We start from the raw sequence: 26,011 nt of genomic DNA, 5'->3' as shown, positions 1-26,011 counted from the left end.
GTTTAGGCTGAAATATGAGAGTTTGTCCCTACTGCCTGCAGTGTGAGTAAATAATATTAGTGTGGAATTCCCATTGCCTTCTTGGCACGAGGCAAGAGTGGATGGTAGAGTAAGATGGAACTTGGCCCCAGTACTTGGAGTAGAGCTGTCGTATTAGCCTTTGTCTGTTTCTGGACATTTATGTCAGAAGAATATGTTTGTTTTCCCTTCTCTTGTTTAAGTCTGTTTTTGATTATTATTAAATTATTATATTATTAAATTATTATATTATGTTTTTTGGGGGGGTGATATAATCCTAGTTTAAGGATGTCATTGATTAAAGTCTCTGTCTGGTAATATGTTAATATAGTAAATCAAATAGAAGGAATGATGCACTGTGTCATGGTAGAATCTAGGTCTCTGTTGAAAACCGACATCCATTTTGAGACTGAAGAGATACTATTTGGTGTTGAAAGAAAGTACTTAAAGTGATACAGGAAGTACATAGTTTCTACAACTATTTGGTAATTATGTTGCTGATTTTTTTTCACAAATGCTTTTAATAATTACAAAAATATTTGAGAAAAAACTTGATTGCTTTTAGACAAAAAACAAGATAAAACATTAATGTTTATATATTGTATTCCATCAGAATAATGGAGCTCTAAGAATTAATATTAAATGTCTTGGAGAGTCACTTTGATGAGGTCTGTTCGTGATTTTAACTTTTTAAAAAATGTTTTTATTTATTTGAAAGAGTTACAGAGAGAGGCAAAGAAAGGCAGAAAGAGAGAGAGAGAGAGAGGTCTTCCATCTGCTGGTTCACTCCCCAAAAGGCCACAACGGCTGGAGTTGAGCCGATCCGAAGTCAGGAGCCAGGAGCTTCTTCCTGGTCTCCCACTTGTTTCAGGAGCCTTTTAATTATATTATCTTTGTTGGAAAATTTTTGGTATGAAAGTTTAAAAAATTTTTATGATTATAAACTTACTGTTTTTCCATGTTTTAAGAAAGTTACTTTTAATTTCAGTAAAATAATGAATACATGTTTTTTTATTTTTTTGACAGGCAGAGTGGACAGTGAGAGAGAGTCAGAGAGAAAGGTCTTCCTTTGCCGTTGGTTCACCCTCCAATGGCCGCTGCAGCTGGCGTGCTGCGGCCGGTGCACCGCACTGATCCGAAGGCAGGAGCCAGGTGCTTCTCCTGGTCTCCCATGGGGTGAAGGGCCTAAGCACTTGGGCCATCCTCCACTGCACTCCCGGGCCACAGCAGAGAGCTGGCCTGGAAGAGGAGCAACCGGGACAGAATCCGGCGCCCCAACCGGGACTAGAACCCGTTGTGCTGGCACCGCAGGTGGAGGATTAGCCTAGTGAGCCACAGCGCCAGCCATAATACATGTTAAAAGTTAGATTATTTTAAAGCAGTTTTCGGCTTACAGTGATATTTTTTCTGAGGTTTATTTTCATATTTTTTATTTGAAAGGCAGACAGAAGCACAGAGATCTTCCTCTGTTTCATTCCCAACATGCCTGCAGCAGCCATTGCTGGACCAGGCCAAAGTCAGGAAACTGGACCTCCATCTGGGTCTCCCATACGAGTGTTAGGAACCCAAGTGCCATTGCCTGCTGCCACCAAGGATGTGCATCAGCAGGAAGCTGGGTGGAAGTGGAATATCTGGGACTCAAGCCAGCCACTCTAATAGGGCATGACAGCAACCCAAGCAGTAAATTAACTGCTGTGCCAGATACCTGTCCTGGTTTATGTAAATACTGAGCAGAAGGTATAGAAAGTTCTCAAATACCTCTTCTCCCAAGGATAACTTTTTTATCCTGGATATTTCACTATGTATAATGTGTGTAAAAATTGCTACACGGTCCTTGAGTCAAATGTGTATTGTTTGGAAAAATTGTCCACTAGAAGTCATTTTACTCTAACCCAGGATTTCTCATGCATTGCACTAAAAATATTTTGGGTCAGATAATTCTTAGTGGTGGGGGGCTGTTACAGATGTGTAGCAGCATTTCTTACCTCTACCCACCATATACCACTTTGCAGTCAAGACAACACAGATGTCTCCTGACATTGCTAAATGTTTCTTGGGGGGAGAAAATCACCTCTAGTTGAACCATTGCTCTACCCCATATGCCGTGTTTTGGAATTCTCTTTATTTTTTAAGTTGGGTCCAAATTTAAGGGCTGTCTAGTTCAGTGAATTGATGCTGAAGTTGTGTAGATAGACTGAATCTTTCCTGCGACATTTATAGTCTTACTGAGCCTCAGTTTCCTTGATTGTAAAATAGGCAAATTATGCATACTGCATAACTTAAAAGCTTGTGAAAATTTATTAAAATAGGTTATATAAAATGCTCTGATTGGTGCAGGTGTTGGGTACAGCATTTAAGATGCTGCTTGAGATGGCTGCATCCTATATTAGAGTACATGAGTTCAAATCCTGGCTATGCTCCCAATTCCAACTTCCTCCTAATGCACACCTTAGGAATCAGCAGGTAGATGGCTCAAGTAATTAAGATCCTGCCACCCATGCTGAAGACCTGGATTGAGTTCTGGGCTTTGGCCTAGGCTATCCTAGTGAGCCAGAGGATGGAAGATTTCTGTCTTTCAAAACAATGAAAATAAAAACTTTGATTAATATTTTCTTTTCTTCAAGTATTTCTGTATTGTTTGCATTTAACTCTTAGCAGTGTCCAAAATCCGTTAGAGTTTTTTCTTGTGGGAAAAGATATGATAGTTTAAGATATAGATTTCAGGAATGCTGTACTTTGGGAAGATAATATTTAGAAAAATGTTACATGAAGACTGATTTATGAGGTCAGTTATGTTTTGATCCCTTCTGGTACTTTAATTAGGTTATGATTATGTTCAAATTCTAAGTGTTAAGTGTTCTCATCATGTCCACTCAAGGACTTTGAGCTTTCCAAATTGAAGGTAGCATTAGATGTCATCCAATCATTGTTTCCCTTCAAAGTTTTATATTCATATCTGAAATTCTGCCAGTCGTAACAAATTGTGTGTCAATTCCAGTGGAGGTAACTGGACTCTTGTTAGACTAAGTTTAAACTTAGTCTAATAAAGATTTCTAGAAACTTGATACAACTTATAGCTAATAATATCCACTTCCTATTGCTATTTTGCAGAATTACAAAGCATTGTCCACTAATGAATTAAATTCCATCTTTATAATTAAAGTTATTATTTTTCCTTGCAGAAAATTTCTGATGAGTTGATGAAGACAGGAAAGACTGTCATAAAGACTGTAGCAGTATTGTACTGTAAGTATCTCTTTGAAAAAGAAGTGTAAATTAAGAATATTTTCTGTGTCTAGTTGCTTAAAGGAAAATATGTCAGGCTAAGAAAGTATATATAACATATAGAAGAGGATATATTACAATTATGTTAATAATTTATGAGAACTAATCTTATGCAGTCTTTTAAAAATTGCAAATGTATTCTTATGTATTGATATGAAGATTTTTTCCACAGCATTGAAAAATATTTCTAATTCTAACAAGAATTGATCTAGTTTATGTACCTTTGCTTATTTAAAACTCTCAGAATCCAGAAAATCATTGTAGTTTTGTAGGTTGTGATTTGTTTGGGTGGCTTATTGTTTAGGTTATTTTGCAGAATTATTTATTTGCTGATTTATTTATGTATTTCATTATTTATTTATTTGATTATTTAGTAAATTATTTATCTGTTGAATTATTAATACATCTTCATGACATGCTTTAAATTATTTATAACTTAATTTTGAGTTTATTGCTTTTAGACGCTGCATTGTTACTGACTAGTTTTGATTTTTTTTCTTTGTGGTTCTTAAAAATTAAAGTATTAGCTTTAAGGCAAGAATATGTTCATTGCAATGCCCATGGATATTTTTTTGTAATTTATGGTAGAGATATAATTTCAGTTTTGCTTTGTTTAGCTTTGAATTTACTGATTGAGGGTTACTGGTGACAGAATATTTGTGGGTTGTGTGCAAACTCAGTGTAGAGTTACTTACAAATTAATGATTTAGCCTATCATCTGTAAACAGAGATTAAACATGTAAACCTCAGTCCACATTATCCTTTGTATTTCCAAAGGGCAGGTCTGAATTTCCCACTTACTTGAGAGTAAATAATGGACTTTTGGTTATATTGTTTTAGTGGCACCTCTGTTTAACAACTGGACTATTTTTAGGAAAGTTCAAAGACATGAAGTTCAACTTGCATTTGGATCCTTGTGAGAGAAATTTGACTGATAGATTCAGTCCCCATTAAATGGATATTTGGAAAACAACATGATGTATCTATAGGTTTTTCTGTCAGTCATAATGACATATTTCCTATCTCTTATGGAAAATTTTATTTTAATGAACTAAAATGGACAAAGATATTTATAAATATGAAATATAGTTTCTTTGATTTTAGCTTATAATTCTTTTATATAAAGTTTCTATTTTTAACCAAGTAAGATCATTTCTCCTAACTATTTCATAACATAGTACACTTATTAGCGCTCTTTTATTGAATGGTTTAATGAATAGGTTAAAGTAGTTATTTGGGTACAAGAGTGCGAAGTGCACAACATGGTCTTTATTTTGTGTTTTCTTGCAGTGAATTATTATGTACTTTACAGTTGTAACACTTCAGAGAGAAGCTGCATTGTACATTTCAAGTTGAGTTGCTATTGAAATATAGTGAAAATGGCCTCTGTAGACAGGTTTCACTATAGAATTGTAAATTATGTATATATCCCCGAATTTCTTGTTTTGAAATATTGAATATATGAATATTTAATTAGAATGTTGCCTTAGTATCTTCATATGCTTGCCTTAAAGAATGTATTTTCCTTTGATTTGTATACTTGGATTTAGAAGTGTGTTTTCCACAAGTGTCTGTGACTTTCTGGAGATGAACAAACACAGATATTGTTAGAGATGGAAGTTTTTTTTCAATGTGTTTTTGTATGCTAGTTTGGTCTTTTGAAGAAAAAAAGCTGCCTTCTTTAATGTTGAATAAGATCTATATTAGCTGCAGTGAAAATCTACCGAGTTTACACTATGAACATATTTGTAGAGTGTTAACTGTGTCATCTGAGTGATTTTTTTCCTTTGAAGGCACACATATGTGTGCATATACATGCAAGCACAACATATGAAGTTTCTTCTGACATCAAAATAAGTTTTTAGGACTTGTGTTTGAAAAGAGACATTAATGTAGACTATTATAATGATGGTTAACATAATTGAGTTCTTAACTGCAGACATGGTCTGCAGACATGGTGCTTTTATCTTTGACATGGGTTGTTTGTTGATTTTCTCACTGTGGTAAGTACTGTTAGCTTCATTTTCATGATGGTGAAGTAAAGATAGTAAGAAACGTGCTCATTGCTACACAGCTGAGAATAATTGGTGGTTCTGGAGTTAGTGCTAATTTACTTGGACTTAAGAGCCTTTCTTCTTAGCTTATAAGAGCTTTTAAAGACTAGATAGTACAATGTAATTGTTTAATTTTTAAACTCTTTTTAGAGAATATAGTTAATTTGATAGGTTTAATTTGCTAAGTATACTCATTTATTTTGTGTTACACTTAGTCATCTTTCTTAAAAAATAGACAGGTATTTGAGTGTGAATTTTCTGATTTCATTCTTGTAATCCTGCATAGTTTAGCAAATATATAGAAAAGTAGAATTTGTTCCTTGGAGAGATTGTGTGTTTGCCTGGGAATTTTCCAACATTTAGATCAGATCTTTTGATTGTTGAGTCAAAGACCATTTCCAGGGTTCTTATTAGGTCAAATCTGATTTCCTTATGACAATATCATCAGGATCAGATACATTTCTATGTTATTAAAAGCATGATAAATTGCCTGATGCTTAGACTTTTATAGAAATGATCACAAACTTTCTATTAAATTAACCTTGAATATAGTGTTTAGTACACAGTTAGGCATTTTATTCCATGGCTGAAAAAGACCAGAAAGTAACCAATTCTAATTTTAAATGATTCGATGTAATTATTTAAAAGAATCTGGAAAGCCTCAGAGATAAGGAAAGACTGTGACTTTAGTGTGCGGCTAAGAGGAAAGGGTCTTGCCAGTCATATTTGCTACTTGAAGAGAGAAGGAAGCCTGTGTGGTAGATCTTAAATAAATACAGGAAACATATAAGGAAACATGAATTAGGTGGCAACAGAGTTTGGGTGATTTTGGTCTGAATGCCATTAAGTAACCACTTTTGTGTGAATGGCAAGGTATTAAGCAAATCACTTTAAAAAATAGAAAACTTTTTCAAGTATACAATATTATATCATAACATCTGTGAAATACATGATTTAGTAACATGAAATACTGCAATAGCTAGAATGATCATATAATTTGTCTTTTAATCCAGGGTAGGTTTGATAGTGAAAGCTTGTACTGTTACATATCTGGACATTAACCAGTACCTTCTTGTGACACACTTCTGTGATCACACTAGGAATATCTCAACTTCCTATTGAGTGATTCCTGATAGTCTTGTGTGGTATATATTTAACAAAAAAATCTTTTTTTAAAAAAAAAAGATTTTATTTATTTATTTAAGAGGTAGAGTTACAGTGAGAGGGAGAGACAGAGAAAGGTCTTCCGTCCACTGGTTCACTCCCTGAATGGCCGCAACAACCAGAGCTGCGCCGATCCGAAGCCAGGAACCAGGTGCTTCCTCCCGGTCTCCCATATGGGTGCAGGGGCCTAAGGACTTGGGCCATCTTCCACTGCTTTCCCAGGCCACAGCAGAGAGCTGGATTGGAAAAGAAGCAGCTGAGACTAGAACCAGCGCCCATATGGGATGCTGGCGCTGCTGACGAAGAATTAACCTACTATTCCATGGTGCCGGCCCCTAACAAAAAATCTTAATTCATAGGCAATATCTTTAAGAATATTTTCTTCTATGAGAAAACAAACTATGTATTTTTGTTAGCCAACCAGGGCAGCTGTAGGTGTGACTTTAAGTAAAGGTAACTGATGTTTTACAGTTTTTGGAACCTATATTAAATGAAAATAATAGTATTACAATTGGAAACAGAAAGATAAGTAGGCAGAATTCATTTTACTGGATAGTTCTGAAGTCTTTGTTCATATCACACATTATAGAATTTTTGGTTTGCCTTGTAAATCTTTTAATTGATAGCGTGATGGACATTGTAGTGAGAGATAATGCTATTAGAATTTATAATTTCCTATTGGATGACCTAGTGATCTTTTTTTCCCCTTTAAAATCTGTATTACATTTCATATATTGATAAGGTTGACAGTTTTAGTAAAAGCATTGTCAAAAATGGTTATTTCCTTGGTGAAATTCTGTGTGGGAAAATAGAAATGCCTAGGAGATAATAGCTTATTTTTTTGTGTGTAGCTTTCTTTTTGATATCCTCTTTATGTATTTATCTGACATGATAACTTGCATTATTAAAGTCATAATTGGATTATACAATTTTAATTTCTAGTTTATTTGTGTTTAGACCATAGATGAATTACTAAATTGGACCAGGTACCTGTAGTGGTATATTTATATGTATATGTGCATTATAAAGTTAGAAAAATTCTGATTTAGTGATTGTTATTCATATAGGTAATACCAGAATCAATTTTGTTCAGAAAGGCCTATTATGCCTTGTAACAAAGGAAAACATTATCTGTATATTTTTCCTCAAATTTGTCACAGTGTGAAGCACTTCCTGAAATACTACATAGTTGTAAGAATAATATGGCTTGTGTGTTGGCTCTGAGAGTAACTCCTTTATAATTAGGACAAGTAAAAGTACAACCAAAGGTCATGTTCGATGCAACGTTTCTTTGATGCCTCATTTGTTCTGTGGATTTCATGTGAAATGGTTGAATCCTTGCACTGATGCTGTAGGACAGCCACCAAGCTTGTCTCTCTTATGGAGGTGATTCACATCTTTCCTTTACCACTTACCAACACTTAGCATGAGTATATATTTTAATTCTGGAATAATTAAATATAACCTTCTTAAATTGAGATTGCAAAATTAAAAAAAGAGGACCGTGTTATACTTCAGGGGTTTTTAGGTCATTAAACAGTACCAACATATACGAGCTTTAATGTGTAGTCTGAATACTGATCCTAGTTTTGATGTTGCTGACTGAAACAGTAAAAGCTATACAACATTAGCAGCAAAAGCAAAACAGAAAGTACCATTTTACAGATTAAATGGTCATGGCCTCCCAATGACTATGTAATCTACTGATGTGATCCTAGATTTGATTTCATTGTGACTTCCTATATGAAAATTAGAGTATTAACAAGGTCATGTATAGAGAAGGTTTCTATTTTTAAAAAGGGAACATACGTATGTTTAGAAAAGCGTGTACATATGTTCTGTTGGAAGAGGATAACATTGCAAGTTTTAATGTCTACTGTAACTGAAAAAATATTTCCCTTAAAATTTCTTTATGCTCTTTTCCTACCCTCACTTTCTTACTATAAAGCTTCTAGTGTAATGGTTTTCAGACATTACTGCTATGCCATAATTAAATTAATAGGAATGTTTTTCCTTGTTAAAATAGTTGGGGAAGTATTTGTCATTTAATAGATAGGGATCATGGATTATAGGTATCCTACAATGCAGGGAACAGTTTCAGACCACAAACTATCCAGAGTACCACAGAATATTTGTTTTTGAAACTTTTTATATATTTGAGAGGCCGAGGAGGAGGACTGCAGTGGTTGGGCTGGGTTGACTGAAACAGGAGCTGAGAACACAGTCGAGGTGTCTCATGTGAGTAGAAGAGGCCCGATTACTTGAAATATCACTTGCTGCTTCCCGGCATGTACATTAACAGGAGACGAATCTGAGCATTGAACTTGGATATGGCATGCAGGCATCCTAACTGGCTTCATTGGGTGAATTTACTAATCCGGGACTATTGCAGAACATGAAAACCCTTCTCTAAGAGTTCACAGGGAACTTTGGCCCATGCTTGCTGCCTTGGACCGCAAAGATGGTCTGCCTCTTGCCTCAAGCCACCAATTGGAGCCTGGGGACTGGGTATGGGTAAAGAGACGTAATGCTAAGACAGTAGAACCCAGGTGGAAAGGGCCTTATACTGTTGTGCTTGTCATCCCTACTGCTATAAAGGTGGACGGGATAGCGCCCTGGCTGCATCACTGTCACGTTAGAAGAGCGTCAGGACCAGAAGCTGAAGCAGCGGCGCAAGAATGGACAGTTAGTCGAAACCAAGAGAATCCACTCAAGCTACGTCTGAACAAACGGGGAGCGGGGACAGTGCCAGAGGAGGAAACTGAGCCACCCTACTGCCACGATCGTCTCACTAAAGGCCTTCTAGGAACAGCGGGACTCGGAGGTCGGTATCACTCCGTGGTCAATGCCTTCCTAGTTCATTGAAGGGGACTAAAAGCCGTGGGGCCCTATGTCTGTAAGTGACTGATTCAGCAGGTGAATTGGATTCCCACTGCTTGTCAGCTACTGTTTAATTATTAATTACAGATTTATAGTTATTAATGTGTGACTCAACTCCTAATAAGCATAGGGTTATAGCTTTATAAGAGTAGGATGATGTTCTAGATAGATAGGGACAGGATTATAAACTGTTAAAGGTGGATTGTTAAGCCCCCTATTGACTATAGAAATGTATTGCTGTGCTACCAAGATGTTATGTGTGTTTCTAAGTGCAGTGATTCTGCTCGCTCAAAGCAGTCAACAAAACCAACCCCAGCCCTACCTATGGAAACTGATGAGGTTTGAGGGAACTTCAGCGGTGGATGTGGTCCAAACTAAGACGGGGCCAGCTGGGGGCAATATAACATTTTTTGTAACCACCTGTCAGGTGGTCCCGGTCCAAGGGTGTAGGAGTGGTACTGCTCCCGCAGTGTTCTATATGTGCCCCAGGCGAACTGTATCAACTTGTAATGACCCTAGCCACTACTTTTGTCCTTCATGGGGTTGCGAGACAATAGCGCCCTCTTGGTTGGAAGAAAAGGGAGGGAGAGATCCCAATATCAAGGTACATTGGTGGCCGGACACTTGTCACCCCCCGGGTACCCCCTACAAGGGGCCGATAGGTGCCCCAATAAAACTATGTAGCACAGTCATGATCAATGTAATTAACCCATCTGACAGTAAGTGGGACCAAGAAATGATGTGGGGATTAAGGTATTTGGAAGATGGAATAGACCGGGGAGGATATTTCACTATACAGAGATTCAAAATGCAGGGATAAATGCAAGCGGTCGGTCCTAACAAAGCCCTTTTTCCTTGAAAGGGAATAAGCGGCCCAGACCACCACTCCAGCCCCTGGCACCAGTGCTCCAGCCTTGTTCCCTTCCTCTACTGGGGGCACTTCTCAAGCTCCCACTCCAAGGCCAACAGCCCCTTAAACACAACCACTGTGGGCCCTGCTACAGTCTGTATATCAGGCTTTTAATGCTACTAATCCCAATGTGACCCAGGCTTGTTGGCTTTGTTATGACATGCAATTGCCCTTTTATGAGGCTGTGGGGACCATGGGGAACTATAGTGTTACCCGGAATCCACGGGAGTGTCGGTGGGAGCAGAAAGCACAGACAGGAGTAACCATACAATTAATCATTGGAAAAGGGTTGTGCATCGGTCAGGTAAACGGCCGAAGCCCCCCCCTGCAACCAGTCCCAGCCCATGACCCAGGAGTGATACTTTCTACCCCCAAACAACAGCAGGTGGGCATGTTCAGAGTCGGGACTTACTCCCTGTTTCAGTGGCAAAATAGCCAGTCAGTCCAAGGAATATTGTGTGTTGGTTCAGGTATTTCCCAAAGTCTACTATCACCCGGTGGACGAAGTGCTAAATTTAATTGAGATAAGTAGCCATTTAGAAAACCCTCGTAAACATAAAAGAGAAGTGTTCACAGCATTACAGTGGCCACCTTATTTGGATTGGGAATCGCCGGGACGGGCACTGGAATAGCCTCTTTGGTCCAGCAAAACCACTACTTCTCCGGCTTGAGGGCAGCCATAGATGTAGACATTGAAAGGATAGAACCTTCCATCTCCCATTTGGAAAAGTCCCTCACTTCCCTAGCGGAGGTGGTCCTACAGACCAGATGAGGACTGGTCCTCCTTTTCCTCCAGCAAGGCGGATTGTGTGCCACGTTGGAGGAAGAGTGCTGTTTTTATGCCGACCATACAGGGGTAGTACGCGACTCAGTGGCTAAAGTGTGGGAAGGCCTAGCTACAAGGAAAAAGGATCACGAACAACGAGAAGGATGGTTTGTCCTGGTTCAATTTCTCCCCTTGGCTGACTACCTTGGTGTCATCTCTAGCAGGGCCACTTGTAATCTTACTACTTTTGCCAACCTTTGGACCATGCATCTTCAACAGGCTAGTGACTTAAAAAGGACAAAGTCAACGCTGTCCAAATCCTGATACTACGCGAGGACTATGGGCCTATTCCGCATGAGGAGGATTCCTCATACTACAAGAGAAAGGGGGGCATGTGGGATGAGAGAATGCCTAGGACTACCTGTTGCTGAGTATCAATTGCTTTTTCTGCTTCTGTACTGCGCTGCTTACGTAATAACTAATGTAGGACACTCCAGCTAAGGGAAAGAGGACAATTGTACCTCCATGACAGGCTTCACAAGCCCCTAGAGAACGGGAAGGCCCAATTCTTGGAAACAAACCTCAGTGAACAACTCCTGGAATTGACGGCCCCCATTTCCCTTGTGTGACGCGTAGTCCTCAAGCTGCTGAGATACACCAAAAAATGTCCAGATTGAGGTAGAATAAAGAAGTAGCCTGCGTGTGTAGTGACGTATGTGCTTGTTTACTCGAGTGTATAAAATGCTGGCAAGGGGAGGGACGGAGCTTCTCGCTGAGCACTGTGCTGCGTCGTGTGTGCCGGTGAGAGCCCCAGCTAGCTGGCAATAAAAATCCTCTTGCTGTTGCATCTCTGACTGTCTTTTGTGAGTTATTTGGGAAAAGTCTCAAGGTCTGGAATCCAACAGCTTCTTAACTGTTAGACCAAACACACACCCTACCACATGTATTTCCAATGTCTACTTTATTATCAGTACCCTTTAAAAATGAATTAGTAATGCTTCAGTGTATTAATACTGACAATTTTTAAAATAAAGTATTACAGGCTAGCGCCGCAGCTCACTAGGCTAATCCTCCGCCTGCAGCGCCGGCACTCCGGGTTCTAGTCCTGGTTGGGGCACCGGTTCTGTCCTGGTTGCTCCTCTTCCAGTCCAGCTCTCTGCTGTGGCCCGGGAAGGCAGTGGAGGATGGCCCAAGTGCTTGGGTCCCTGCACCTGCATGGGAGACCAGGAGGAAGCACCTGGCTCCTGGCCTTGGATTGGCGCAGTGCCGGCCGTGGCGGCCATTTGGGGGGGTGAACCAACGGAAGGAAGACCTTTCTCTCTGTCTCTCTCTCTGTCTCTCACTAACTCTGCCTGTCAAAAAAAAAAAAAAAAAAGTATTACATAAAGTGTTACATTAGCGAGAATTTGCAAGGAAGAGAAACTAGTAAGTTATCAAAATTACTGTGTAGTTTACTTCACAGATGCTTTCTACTTCTTAATTTATAGGATTTCTAACTAGATATGGTTGGTTGAACAATTTTCAATTTAGTAATGTGGTTACTAGAAGCTCAACAATATGTTGCAGATACGTAACCGAAGATATTTTAAAAATTTAGCAACACTTAACTTGAAATTAGTGTATCTGTGTATGAACAAGGATTGTTTAAAAATATTTTTATGTCATCCTGAATATTAAGATTTCAATTTTTGTAATAATGATAGTAAATGCATGTTCGTTATTTTTATTTTAATTTTTAGTATTTTTCTGATAGTCTCCAGTAATCTGGTATACAATGTCTCTCAGCTTTTTGTGTTGACGTTTCTTTACCCAGTCTGTTCTCTGTTTTCTGTTTTAGGAGGATATGGTTTCTGTTGCATATTTGAGTGCTAGAGATTTAACGTGTATATGCCTTTTCAATGTAGTAGGATATCTGGGATAGATTGCAACCACAGTGTCCCATGTCTTAGCAGAGCTGATTATTTTGATGCCACACTTGGAAATAAAATCCAGCTCAATCACATGAATACCACGTTTCATCATTTTCTCCATTTTAACAATCTGTAATGTGTCTTGATGTTTTATTCATTAAACTTGTTTCTTTCAATTTAACTTTTGTTTTCCATCATTTATCTCAACACTGATTTTTTATTCTAGTGTTCTAATATCTCTCTCTTATTTTCTTGAGCTTTGTAGAGAATGACTTAAAATTTTCTTTCTTTTCTAAGATCCAAAAATTATTCATTATATATAAATGCAGTTAGATGACTGTTTTATTCTCTCTTCTTTAGTAACTATGGCTAAACATTTACATAATGAAATAAATATTTCATATAAGTTATCTTTTTTTATTTGACAGAGTTAGTGAGAGAGAGGGAGACAGAAAGGTCTTCCTTCCGTTGGTTCACCCTCCAAATGGCTGCTACAGCCCGATTTACGCCGATCCAAAGCCAGGAGTCAGGTGCTTCTTCCTGGTCTCCCACGAGGGTGCAGGTGCCCAAGCACTTGGGCCATCCTCCACTGCCTTCCCGGGCCACAGCAGAGAGCTGGACTGGAAGAGGAGCAACCAGGACTAGAACCAGCATCCATATGGGATGCCAGCGCCGCAGGCGGAGGATTAACCAAATGAGCCACGGCTCCGGCCCCATAAGTTATTTTTTGTATATATTTAGAAAACTCATTTCTAGAAATTCTATGTATAGTTATTTTTTTCCTTCTGTAAGTTTCATTTCAGCATAGTACAGGGATTGAAAGGTTTGTTGCCTTGTGATGTAGTGGGTTACCTGTCCTGGCTGCTCCACTTCTAATCCAGCTCTCTGCTAGTGCACCTGGGAAAGTAGCAGAGGATGGTCCAAGTACTTGGGCCCCTTCACTCACATGGAAGACCTGGAAGAAGCTCCTGGCTTCTGCCTAGGTGAGCCCTGACCTTTGGGGCCATTTGGGGAGTGAGCCAGCAGAAGGAAGATACTCACCCCCTGTCTCTGTCTCTTTCCCCTCCCCTTCACTGTAACTTTGCCTTTCAAATAAATAATCTTAAAAAAAAAAAAAAAAGAGAATCTTTGTTCTAGAAATGTGTACTTGTTTCTGAAGACAATCCCACTTGTGTGCTTAAAAAGATACTTCCAGACTAGATTGGAACTTCCTATATAGATGAGAAAAATAGTGAAGAGTTTGTGTTGAATTAAATATCATCTCAGTGTAAATACTCTTCTAGTTAGGAATATAGGAGATTACTTACTTCTTTAATATTACCTAAGTAGAAATCAGTTGCATATCAAGGTATTGTGATGGGTTGAAAGATGAAAGTTTGTTAATTTTGTCTAAAAATCAACCATTGGGAAGTTTTTCACATCAAATTTAAGAAATAGCCAGTGATAACTAATCAAATTTTTTGGAAACACTGAATTTGTTAATTGATGTAATCATTGTCAACCATTTTAAACTGTTGTATATTTTGAAATATTCCCTTGCTTGCTTATCTTTTATTATTGGTTTAAGTGAGACTTAATTATAAAATATCCTAATTATACCATCAAACCATGTTGTGAGTGAAAATATTTGTGTATATATGCATTTATGTATATATGTATGTCATCTTCAAAGTGATACAGCTTTTAATGCATTGAGGATAACTTTAGAGCTGAATGTTGTACAACAGTCGGTGCTGAGCATGGATCCAGGAACTTAATGCAGGTCTCCTATGTTTGTGGAAAGAACTTAAGTACTTAAGCTATCACCTGCTGCCTCCCTGGGTGTGTATTAGTAGGGAGCTGGAATCAGAAGTGGGAGAGCACTGATATCTAAGCATTCTGATATAGGATGTGGGCATCTAAGTAACATCTTAATTGTTTTATCAAATGCTCAATCTTCCACAAACTCTTTGAATCATCTTAGGAAACTTTCTTGTGGATATTGAAGGCTTTGTTTTGTAGCATTCAGTTCTACTACTGACTGAGAAGTCCATTGTCACTTTTTTCCCCCCTCTTTGTTTTCATTTCCTCTGTAGATCACTTTTCAAACTTTTATCATTTTGGAAGCTTTTAGAGTCTTTCATCTCTGAGATTTTATGATGCTGTGTCTTGGAATGAGTTTTATTAATTATGCTGAATATTTAGAGGACCTTTTCATTTGAAAAGTTAATGTTTTTCAGTTTGGAAATGTTCTCTTGAATTATTTTATTCCTCTGTTTTTTTCTCTTTTCCTTTTTCCATCTGTTCTCTTCGTTGCAGATTCACTGCCAGGGTAGTGGAGGTGGAGTATGTGAGGTAGGGTAATTGCCTGACTGTGGGTGAAATGCTTTGCTGCTCCTTAGTGTCTTTAATGACATGTTCTGCTTTAAATAATTTCCTTTGACGAGTTATTTATCTTTCTTGCAAAAATTTATGATCTCTTTCCTGCTTTTGTTGCCATGTTTACTCTTTCTGTCCTTGTGGAATAAAAATTATTAACTTTCATTTTAATGGAGTCATGGGAAGGAAAAGAAATAAGCCCAGGTGGTTAATATGTGTTTGCTGAACCAGTTGTTTTATGAACTATTCAATTCTTACCTCTTTTCCTGGCTTACTTATCTTGCAAGATGCAGCTTTTGAAAGCTTTGCCTGATTCTTAGTTAACTCACCTCACCTGCTACATTACTTTGTTAGAGCACTATGTATATACCATGTTGTTGTTACATGTTTATTGCTTAGAATAAGAATAGGACTTTGTCCTTGTGGAAAACATAGTAGTTTTTAAATGAATGAAAGTATAAAGAAAATACATAAATGACTAGATAATAGGTAGCAACAGTACAGATTAGTCAGAAGGGTTGAAATTACTTCTTATTTTAATCTTACTTCAATTGTGTTTGATAAATTTAATGGGATTTCTTTTAGTCAAAAAGTTAGTACTCTTATACATTAGGGTAATCAAGAGAAATGTCTTTATATTGAAGCTTAGTTACAAAGTAGTCATGAGGGGCGGTGCCGCGGCTCACTTGGCTAATCCTCTACTTGCGGTGCTGGCTTGGGACGCTGAGTTCTGTCCCTGTTGCTCCTCTTCCAGTCCAGCTCTCTGCTGTGGCCCAGGAAGGCAGTGGAGGATGGCCCAAGTGCTTGGGCCCTGCACGCGCATGGGAGACCAGGAGGAAGTACCTTGCTCCTGGCCTCGGATCAGTGCAGCGTGCCGGCCTTAGCAGCCATTTGGGGGTTGAACCAACGGAAAAGAAGACCTTTCTCTCTGTCTCTCTTTCTCTCACTAACTCTGCCTGTCAAAAACAAACAAACAAACAAAGTAGTCATGAGGGTTCAAAGAAAAGGAGCATTATGGTTTGAATGTATCCCCAAAGTCCATGTTTTAGAAGCATAATCCCCATTATACCATGTTAGGAGATGGCCCCAATGGAAAGTGTTAGGTCGTGAGGATTCCACCCTCAGGAATGAATCAATGTCATTATCACAGGAGTGGTGTAAGTATTGTTGGCGTAATTTGATCCTCTCTTGCCTTTCTACCTTCTGCTATAAGAAGGCCCTCATCAGAGGTGGCCCCTTGATGTTGGATTTCCCAGCCTCCAGAGCTGTGAGCCAAATAAATTTCTGTTCATTACGGATTATAAAGTCTTAGGTATTCTGTTGTGGCTGCAGAAAATGAACTGAGATAAGGAACATCTTTCTTAGGAATTAAACTACAAGATATGGAAAGAAAACGAGTAGGTAGTTTTATCTATTTAGGAGAATATAACAGATTCATAGAAAAGGGGAAAGATTCAAGAAAAATCTTGTATTTTGTTAGCATGGCATTCCAATAATTCCAAATACTAAGATAAAAAATTCTAAGAAAACATAATCTCAATGTTTCTGAAAATCTGTCATAGCCACAGATGGGAGGGAAACATCTCAATTAAGCTCAAGATCTTTGTCTGGGCAGACCTTTGGTACAGTGCATGAGACCACTCTTGGATTCATACATTGCAAATTTTACATCAAAAACAGGTAACTAGTGATTTCTTTTCAATATGCTAATCTTGATACATAAAGCATGGTTAGTATTCTTTGCTCTATTCGACTATATTTTTATTTAAATTCAGCATCTATATTTTTTCAAGAATATTTTCAGGTTGAAGTTGGACATTGCTGTGTTTTTTTCCAATCAGATTACTTATTTTCCCCCATTTTGGGACCATGCACTTGATTTAGAGTTTATTAAAGTATTTTCTTGAGTGTACCAAGTTTATACACCATCTCCCCTATGTGTTACATCTCCTTTTCTCATCTTTATTTTGTATACTCTTAATTCCTATTACTAGGTTCCACTGAAGCAAATATACACAAAAAACTTTATGGAAAGCTCAAATCAAATGCAGGAAGGTCTTATGGAGAATGAAAGTATAATTATGTTATGTTATTGTGTAAACTTTTGAAATGTTGTCTGGGAAGCTAGAAGTGCTTAACAGATGTGATTACTTCATTGTTTCAAATTTATGCCAATCAGAGTTGATAGGATTTGATCACACTCTAGTAGATTTATGAGATAAATTACAATATTGCATGACACACTTCAGATAAAAAACATCAATATAAGTTGGATATGATTTCTTGTTTAGGATAACAAGCCAGTAATTCTTTAAATCAGATGGTTGCTACTTTGAGAGAATATTTATCAGGTTTTATGAAAATTAGCAGTATTTTTGATATTTTCTTCATTGTGACAAAAAACATTAAACTTCTATGTAATTGGGAGGCCTCTTATTTCTGTTGAGCAGTAGATTCCCCATCTTAAATGTGGGTGGCCTGTCACATTTCCAAAGACATAATAAAATGGGATTGAACTTAAATTTTACTGCAAAAAATTTTAATTTAAAATAAAAAGACTCATCTTAGTGGAATTGAATTTCTTCAAAGTTGGATTTCGTTAGATACATGTAAATTTTTATTAAACAGGTGGACGTTTAATACTTCACATAGAAAAATAAATGGAAAAGAACATTCTAATAAAGTGACAGATTTTCCCAAGGAAGTTAGAACCAAGGACTTGAGAGTCAGTCTTTTAAGCATGTTTGTTCTCACAGCAAATGATAGAACTATCTGTTTAAAAGCTCTTGCTGAGAATGTTTTTAGCTTTATTTAGATTTCCACAGACATACATAGTGGCATCTCTCAGCTCAGTTTTTTTTTTTTTTTAAAGATTTATTGATTTATTTGAGAGGCAAAGTTACAGACTGAGAGAGGGAGAGAGAGAGAGAGGTCTTCCATCTACTGGTTCATTCCCCAAATAGCTGCAACAGACGGAGCTGAGCTGAGCCGATCTGAAACCAGGAGCCAGGAGCTTCTTCCGGGTCTCCCACATGGGTGCAGGGATCCAAGCTCTTGGGCCATCTTCTCTGCTTTCCCATGCCATAACAGAGAGCTGGATTGGAAGAGGAACAGCTTGGACACAAATTGGTGCCCATATGGCGTGCAGGCACCACAGGCAGAGGCTTAGCCTACTACGCTACAGCACAGGTCCAACTTAGTTCAGTTTTGAAATAAAAAAAAATAGTCTTGAGAATTGCATTTGAAATTCTTACTAAATCATGTAATTTGTGATAAGATTTTTAATTTCTTACACTAGAATTTTTAATATTTGTAATATTAGAACTAAGCAAACCAAATCTCACTTTTTTTTTCTAGTTAAGATTTATTTATTTGAAAGTCAGAGTTAGAAGAGAAGAGATAGATCTTCCATCCACTGATCACTACTCTAGATTGCCACAACAGGGCTGGGCCAGACTGATGCCAGGAGCCAGGAGCTCCATCTGTGGTTCCCATTTGGGTCTCAGGGGCCCAAACACATGGGCATCTGCCACTTCTTTTCCCAGGTCACCAGCAGGGAGCTGGATCAGAAATGGAGCCAGCTGGCACATGAACCCATGGGATGCCAGTGTCACAGGCAGTGGGTTCACTTGCTACAGCACAACACTAGCTCCCAAACCAATGATTTTTATGAAGGTAGGCTCTCATGTTTATGGTAAGGATACTGTAAAATCTTACTAATTTTTCCTCCTCTGTAGTGGCAGGAACCCAGCTACTTTAGTCATCATTGCTGCCACCCATGTAGTCCAGTATGGGATCTAGGTATCATAACCAGCATTTTAACCAATAGGCCAAAGGCCCACCATCAAGTGTTCTCAAGGTTTACTGAACTGAAATATTCTATTAGTCTTTATATGTTTTTTTAAGTGCAGCATTACTCTTGAGATGTTACTTGCCAGTATTTGTAACCTGATTTATTTTAATTACTCTGTAATATTTTTTGTTAGTACAACATGATTACATCAGTTTTTGTATTTGTCTCTTGATAGGCATGTAAGAGTTAAGCTGTTTTGCACAGACTTTTCTCATAGATATCCATGGGTACTACAGGGCTCAGTGTTCTTAGCACACAGAATAAGCTGCCATTAACTCTTACAGTCTTGTATCTGGGTGCCGGCATTAGGCAGCATCTTCAGGAGTTTGGTGGTGCTGGAGCAGTCCATTGCTTCTCTTCCCTTGCTGGCCTTCCTGTGTCCCTAAAAACCAACCCACTGTTACCATTTTATGACAAAGAAGCTTGTAGAAAGCCTTGTATACTTCTTTTTCAAAAAAGTATCCTTTGTTTGGCAAAGATTAGTTACTTGTAGATGTGTGGATTAATTTCTGGAGTTTCTCATCTGTTCCAACAAATCATTGACAAATGAGCTAAAATTACTCTCTAGAGAAAGGAGCGTCTCTTCAACAAATGGTGTTGGGAAAATTGGATCTCAGTGTGCAGAAGTATGAAATAAGACCCCTACCATACACCCTCTACAAAAATCAATTCACAATGGATCAAGAATGTAAGACCTGAAACCATCAAATTACCTGAGGAAAACATATAGGAAATATTGTAAGACATTGGCCTAGGCAAAGACTTTTTTGGGTAGGACTTCAAACATACAGACAATAAAAGCAAAAATAGACAAATGGGATTACATCAAGCTAAGAAGCTTCTGCATGCACTCAACGAATTGAAGAGGCAACTGACAGAATAGGAGAAAACATTTGCAAACTATACATGTGATAAATGTGAATACCCAGGATATATTAGGAGGTCAAGAAATTCAAGAACAACAAAACAAACAACCCAGTTATGAGTACAAAGGAAACTAAAAATAGATCTTCGTAAAAATTAAGAGCAGGAATAGGAGAGAGAGGAGGAAGAAAGGTGGGACGTGTGCAGGAGGGAGGGATAGAGTGGAAAGAATCACTGTTACTGAATTTGTATATATGAACTACATGAAGTTTGTTTACGTTAAAGAAAAAAAAAGAAATAGCTAAGGATATGAACTGGCATTTCTCAAGGAAAGAAATACAAATGGCCAATAGACCCATGAAACGATGCTCAGGATCACTAGTCATCAGAGAAATGGGAATGAAAATCACAATGATGTTTCACTTATTCCACTTTGAATGGTTAGCATACATAAAAAAGAAAGGTAGCAAATGCTGGTGAGGAAGTGGGGAAAAAGGTATCCTAATAACATTTTTTGGTGGGAATGTAAACTAGTGCAACCATTTTGGAAGACAGTATGGAGATTTCTCAGATTTGAAAATATATTTACCATATGACCCAGCCATTCAGTTTCTGGGAATTTACCCAAACGACATGAAATCAGCCTATGAAAGAGTTATCTGTACCCCTATGTTTATAGGAGTTCAGTTCACAACATGTACCCCTATGTTTATAACAGCTCAATTCACAACCGCTAAGATATGGAATAAACCCATCTACTGTTGACTGTATAAATAAAATGGAGTATATATACACAATGGCATATTAGCAATAAAAAAATGAAATTCTGTCTTTTGCAACAAATGGATGCAATTGGAGATGATTATGTTTAGAGAAATAAGTCTGTTCCCAAAAACAGATGTCATATATTTTCTCTGATTTGTTGTAACTAATATATAGAGTACAAAAAATGCAGTGTAGATGAATGAAATTGATATCTTGTGATTTGATTATTGTTTAAAGCCCCGTTTGTACTCCTGAGGAACAGTGATCTTTCTCCTTGCTACTTGTTGCATTCTTTATTTAGTGGAGGATTAAGCTTATAACTATAAATTGAAAGTATGTTATCACGAAAATTAAAAGAAAAATAGGAAAAAGGAGGGGAGAGTGTTGGAAGGAATTGGGGGATAGGAAGTATCATTATGTATTTGAGGGGTCAGTGCTATGGTGTAGTGGGAAAAGACACTGTCTGAAGTGCCGGCGTCCCATATGAGTGCTGGTTTGATTCCTGGCTGCTCCACTTTTGATCCAGATCTCTGCCATGGCCTAGGAAAGCAGTAGAAGACGGTCCAAGTCCTTGGGCCCCTGTACCCCCGTGGGGACTTGGAAGAGACTCCTGGGTCCTGGCTTCAGATTGGCCAAGCTCCTGCTGTTGTGGTGCTTTGGGGAGGTAAACAGTGGATGCAAGCCCCGCCCCCGCATCTGTGATTCTGCCTTTCAAATAAATAAATAAATTTTTAAAAATTATATATATGAAATACATGAAATTTCCCTTTATATAAATTTTTAGAAATACCTTCCTGCCTGCCGGTACACATTTGAATAATATTTCTTTAAAGTGTGTTTTCTGGTTTTTATATTTTTGCTTTTTAACTGTGAGAGGCTAGGACCATTGGGGTTTATTTTACCGTTGCAACATATGTGCTGGTTTTGTACATGAAGAAGACATAATTCTGCCTAAAAGGAACAATATGAATTGCACTTAGATGGTTATATAACTCAGTTAATAATGAGTATTGATTATTAAAAAGTTATACTCTTAATTTTGTGATCATTTAAAAATTTTGTTAGATATTTTAAAATGTTACCTAAATTGTGTTCTTTAGCTTTGAGTTTATATTACAATTTTTATTAGTCTAGCTTGGTTTATTTTATTTTGGAAGAAATTACATATATTGTAGAAGTCACATAGTTAAAGTATATTTAAACATAGGTTACATACTTAAGATTTGGATTGTGGTGCAACCTTAAACAGTTACAGAAAAATCTGTGAAATTCTTTGTGTACCCAATAGCTGGAAGCTGCCTGATAGGATGTTAGATATTGGACTATTAATGTTATTAATCCTTTCGCTGAAAGTATTTTTTCTAGAGATAACAGATTAAGTGAATTGCTTGGTTTGGATCATTTCTGGTGTATACGTAGTTTTCAAAGCTGAAAAATGTTTATGCTGTGTGATAAACAGATGCTGCTCTAACAATGCAATGCATCATGTACTAAAAATGATCTGATCTAATCATATATGCTGATTTAATGAGACAAGACTAGCTTATATCAAAAATGGATTTAGGATGTGGTGTTTCCTTTCTGTATGTTTTTTCTGCATAAGTAATATGTTTACTTTTTAACTTCAGTATAAGATTTTTCAGGGAGTTTTATTTCTTTGATTTTTACACCTTTTTAAAATTTTGACAGAGTTTGTAATTTTTTCAGAAAACCATTCAAAATAGTTACTAAAATATTTTAAATGAGTTGTCTTATTCTTTATTAAGTCTACTTATGAAAGCAAATTTCTGTTTTAAACTTTCTACCTGTTTTTGGGAGGCGGGACTGACTATATGCCGTAATTTTTGAAACAGTTTAGGGTGTTCCAGTCAGTCAGTGATTTGGCTCCTGTGAGAAAGTGACCCTCGAGGTTTCAAGTCCCTCTAGAACAGAGTGCTTAGATCCCCTTTGCTTTGTCTGCAGGAATCCTTCCTCATCCATCCAGGAGAGAAGCACTTTGCTAGGCTCTGCTTGCCTTTTATTGTCACTTAATTTATTCTGTGGGCGCTCTCCGACTCGACTGCCTTTGCTGATTTTGTGCCCTTCTCCTGCATCTGGACTGTACATCTTAATTGACACATTCGCCTTTACATTGGTCAGATACTTCTGTATTTGGAAAAACATTCCTATTGTGTGTTTTATTCCACCAAACCTCGCAGAGTTGAGTAGTTTGGATGCACAGGGAAGAATTAATGATTGGAAGATAGAGAGTTGGTAAATTATTTATTCTGGCCCTGAGGAAGCTGAAAAGCTGAGTGAAAGACTAATAAATCATTTGTGGTAGTGCTGGTTGTCACTTCCAATTATTTTAGACGGTTTTGTGATAAACTGCAGCACCTGCTAGATATCTGCACACCCTCCCTTGATGCTGGTGGTGCAGCTTGTTTAGTCGATTATCGAAGACAAGTTTGTGTAAAGTTTATGTAGGTTGGAAAGCAAATTACTCTTTTTACGTAAATTTTGTTGCTTTTCCACATTGTTTTAAGGGCTGTGAATGGATTTCTGTGATATAGCAGGGAATCTGGATATGCATACTGCTTGAGTCAGGAGAGACTGTCTTTATCTTTTGTTAAATTAAATACTTGAAGAATTGAGCTTCTTTATTATTCCCAGACTAATTAGAAACTACTTCAGCGGAGATGATTAGTATGCTAAAGATCAGATCATCTTTTTGGTATCGCTTAGTAGAGAGCTGCTGCTGCTGGACCTGACCTTTTCTTTTGTTACTTGTTTAGACGGCGGGCGGCAGTTTTGGAATAGTAGCCCTGCCAGGCAACAGGGTTCCTCCCTGCGCTGCTCCTGAGCTCAGCTGCTGAAATTCCTGGAGAGGCTTGAAAGAATTGGGAAACAGCACAACCCTGACTGCTCTAGCGGGCATGAAACAGGCCTACTTACTCTGAAACTCCTTGGGAAATAAATTATGAACAGCATGTAATGTGCATGCTTTATGTTTAGAATTAGCTCTTTGGTTTCTGTCAGAGTTTAAGAGTAATTTGTGATCAAGCCCATAACAAGAGGTTTGTTTCTGTGTGTTCAGAGTGACTTCGTGTTCACTGAGATTTTCAGCTTTTACATAAAAATTTGGGATTGTTGAGAGGATGCTTAAGACTCTAAGTGGTCTTGTATTCATTCGGCTACATTTCCAGTCACTGCCTTGCTTCTCCTCATCAAACATTTATTAAAGCTCACATATGCCAGCCCTCTGGGAACAACAACTACTACTACTATTAGTAAGAACAACTCTGTTTTTAGAGGTTATGTGCTGTGTATTGTTCTAAACATTTTACAAGTATTAACTCTTTAATGTAACAACCCAGTTTGAAACTTGGGCTTATTTGTATTGTCCTTATTGTTATTAAATATAGGAATTTTCAAGTGACTTAGTTTTTCCCTTTACAGAGAAGGGAAATGTGGGTCTTTATGTAAAATGTTAAGTTTTGTGTAGTTTTTTTATTTATTTGAAAGGCAGAATTACAGAGAGAGGGAGAGACACCACTGAGAGATTGATTTTTTTCAGCTGCTTGTTCACTCCCCACTTCTCAATGGCCGGAGCTGGGCCAAATCGAAGCCAGGAGCTTCTTCTGGGTCACCCTGTGGGTACAGTGGCCCAAGCATTTGGGCCATTTTCCGCTGCTTTCCCAGGTACACTAGAGGAAGCTGAATCGGAAGTGGAGCAGCTGGATTTCTAACTGGTGCCCATATTTAGATTTTTATATGAAATGCTCAGTTTTTAAGTCTTGATAATTATTTAAGAAGAATTGTTGGCTTACAGGGTGTGGCCTGTGGATGCCGATTTGAATTCTCTCTGCTTATTGCCTTTGTTAGAATTTGTATTGACCAGCAGGTTTCCCTTTTAACTTCTTTAAGTTGAAAGTGAGTAAGAATCTGTGAAATGATATTAGTAAAATGTCATGCTTTAGGGAGATTTCCTGATTAGATGAACTAGAAATTATTTATTATTTGAGTAATCATATAGCTCATTATATACCTCAGAAGAGATTTAGTTGAGCTTGGATTTCAGTTTATCATGGGATACTTCTTACTGCTAAATCAAATATAGTCTATAGCTTAGAGCATAAAAATCAAACAATGAAAAAGTACAATTTTTAAAAATCTAAGCAGCTATTAAATTATGTAAATGTTTATTGAACCCCCCACCCATGTTATGCCTCTGGTGACAGACTTTATTTCCTGCATTCCCCACACATACACATTTCTTTCTTTCTCTATGCTCTGAGTCATGTGGAAGATTTAAGATACATATATGGAAATGCTTTTTATTTGATTATAGGTAGAGTTAAATCATGTAGAATGTTGTGACTTCAGTAGGGTTTAGCATAATTAGTCAAAAATCAAGGTATTAGTGAATGAGGAACTGTTTGATGTGAAAGTCAGTGGTAGTTTATGGTTTTGTTAAATGCTGTTATCTTACTCCAAATATACATAAATTCCTGGAAGCAACTTCAGTGTCATTTCATCATAGCTTAAAAAAATTCAGCTAGTTAGTTGTTAAAAGTTCTTACATAAACCTAGGTTAGAAGACATAATAATTTATTATTTTGGAATAACTCAAAATAATGTTCTTTTAAAAATATTTGAAAAGTGGTGGAGAGAGAGAGATGCCCTCAACAGATGAGGCTGGATTGGACCAAAACCGGAATCCAGGATCTCTCATCCAGTATCCCACACTGGTGTCAGGAAGCCAGTCCCTTGAGCTATCACTGCTGCCTCTGTGTTCACAGGAAGCTTTAGACTGGAGCTTGAGATGGGTATCAGATCCAGGTAGGCTGATGTGGGACACAGGCATCTGAACTGCTAGGCCAAATGCCTGGACTCAGGATAATTGTCTTGGTGCCTGCGCTGTGCGTAGTGGGCAAAACTGCTGCTTGCAGTGCCGGCATCCCATATGGGCGCTGGTTCAGGTCTCGGCTGGTCCACTTCCCATCTCGCTCTCCTCTATGGCCTAGGAAAGCAGTGGAGGATGGCCCAAGTTCTTGGGCCCTTACACCTGCATGGGAGACCTGGAAGAAGCTCTTGGCTCCTAGCTTTGGATCGGCTCAGCTCTGACCATTGTGGCCGTCTGGGAAGTGAACCAGATGGAAGACCTCTCTCTCTCGTTCTGCCTCTGCCTCTCTGTAACTCTGC

The 26,011-nt window shown here is 37.9% G+C and overlaps 1 protein-coding gene across 18 annotated transcripts in view; it reads left to right on the top strand.

Moving 5' to 3' along the window:
* Positions 1-26,011, top strand: part of TBC1D5 (TBC1 domain family member 5) — a 605,221-nt gene that overhangs the window by 55,590 nt on the left and 523,620 nt on the right. For 15 of the 18 annotated variants that reach the window (XM_089332288.1, XM_070072843.2, XM_017346738.4 and 12 more), the window contains exon 2: positions 3,201-3,264. The gene's annotated coding sequence lies outside the window, so the exon portion shown is untranslated. Of the gene's footprint in view, positions 1-3,200; positions 3,265-9,119; positions 9,346-26,011 lie in introns of all 18 variants that reach the window. The other 3 variants (XM_089332287.1, XM_008266047.5, XM_070072846.2) reach the window with 1 other exon arrangement.

The sequence above is a fragment of the Oryctolagus cuniculus genome, chromosome 4 (genome assembly GCF_051225735.1).
Source record: "Oryctolagus cuniculus isolate XC-2025 breed Fujian yellow rabbit chromosome 4, ASM5122573v1, whole genome shotgun sequence".
In the NCBI taxonomy this organism is placed as follows: domain Eukaryota; kingdom Metazoa; phylum Chordata; class Mammalia; order Lagomorpha; family Leporidae; genus Oryctolagus; species Oryctolagus cuniculus.
Note: the sequence above shows the minus strand (reverse complement) of the source record. Positions and strands in the feature narration are given on the sequence as shown.